Below are 1,934 nucleotides of genomic sequence, written 5' to 3'. Positions count from 1 at the left end.
GAGCAAAAAAGAGTTTGTGGAGGTCAGTTCACTTCGTGCTGTTTTCCTCCTCTCCCTCTCGTGCACAGACTTGGGAAAGTTGCAAAAGAGGCTGGGCCAGGTGACCTCAGCTGTGTGGGTGGAGTGGGTGGAGTGGAATGGGAAAGCTAGGCTTTAGGGCTGGCTGCACGTGGGTGGGGCCCCTTGAAAATTTAGTTCACAGGGATTCTGGCCTGGGGGGATGAGGATTGAAAGGCTTGTGGATGAGAGCTTGCAGGGCAGGGGGCTTACAGGGGGCAGGGGCCTGCAGGGTAACTTGCCACCTTTGTGGGCACCATAAAGAGCCTCTGGCTGGTTTCAGGAACTTCTGCCTCTGCTGCTGGAAGCCACCCAGCAAAGAGGCCTTTTGTTTGTTAGAGTTTTAGATACACATGTGTGGTAGATTCAGCCCTACCATCAGTCTGGTAGGAAGAGGTTCTGATCCTCACCCCTTGCCCTCACCCCAATGCTGTACACACACACACACACACACCTCCCACACACACCCACTGGCCCCCACATTCCCCCCCTCCACGTGCACAAACCCTGCCCCCATCTCCCACACCCCTCCACGCACATGCGTACACACACACACACACATCCCACATACCATGCCAGGCATGTGAGATGCGAGGCAAGTCCTGACAACTCTGGGACCTCTCAGGTGAGGATGCGTGACCCAACCTGAAGTACATAGGAGGCTACAGCAATTTAAAATGCTCTTAGCATAAGGCTAATTTTTGTATCTCTTTAAGCTGCCTGGAACCGTGCCCTGGGTAACTCTAGCTGGCAGATAAAAGGGGAATGAAGCGAGTTTACACATGTCCAAGTTAAGTGGACCATCAGATCTCAAGGGATCCCCTAAGGTGTGTAACACATCTGATGCACGCCTCTGTCCCCACATTCCTTGTGAGATGGGACTTTGCCTCCTGATAGCTCATAACTTTGTTTAATAATCCTCACTGTCAAAAGTTCTTCCTTGTGTCCAATAGAAGTCTTGGAGGCTGCTTTATTGCTACTGTCTTTGTCTAGTCTGGCCAGTGAAACTATACATTCCTCATGGGCAGAGTGAGTACTCTTGAATCCCATATTCAGCCATGCATAGTGCTGGGCACAGGCCCTGCTAAGGCATTTTTCATGGAACAAAAGCTGAAAATCATTTCCATACCAAACATGCCTGAAGGCAGGATGCAATGATTTCCATGAAGTGTAATACTGGATAGGATACACTGAAGTTGGAAAAATTCATGTTTACCCCAAATGTACTATTTTGGTTACTTGGGAAAGGGCACATCAATCCACCCTTGGGACAACCACTGATTTATGATGGCTGACTTGTTCTTAACTGTTGCCCTTTAGAATTCTTCCCTCCATATTCTTCTACCTTTTTTCTGAAACCAGGTTTTAAATGAACATTTGTGTTGGTGGGGAGGAGCAGGGGGGATTGTAGAGGGGTAGAGGCATGTTTGGGCCTTTCTCAGAGAACACATAAAAGTCAGCTGGGTGCCTGCTGCTGCTAAGGGTACTTTGGGGATAGGAAGTGAACTGTCTTCAGCTAGTCCTTACAGCTTCTGAAACCTGTACTTTCAGGGGATGTTTGCAGAACTATCCCTAACACCTTTGGAAGCAAAGTCACTACAACCCTCAAGTTCTAGTCTGCACTTCTCTATCCATGTGGATCAAAAGTCAACAACTTCCTTCTCTTCCTCTGACACATGTTCCCATGGAGGGGGATGACTGGCCTCCACCCTGTGGAGGAGGCCCTCATGACATAGTTGCCAAATGCTCTTTCTTCCTGCCCTCCTGCATGCACTCATTCAATTATTTGGGTATGTCAGATCCTTTGGGGACACAAAAATGGGCATTTGCATTTTATCAGCAGAAGTAAGACATGGAGCAAATAAGAAACACAGCTA

Source organism: Galeopterus variegatus, unplaced genomic scaffold (assembly GCF_000696425.1).
Source record: "Galeopterus variegatus unplaced genomic scaffold, G_variegatus-3.0.2 Scaffold86, whole genome shotgun sequence".
Classification (NCBI taxonomy): Eukaryota; Metazoa; Chordata; class Mammalia; order Dermoptera; family Cynocephalidae; genus Galeopterus; species Galeopterus variegatus.
Note: the sequence above shows the minus strand (reverse complement) of the source record.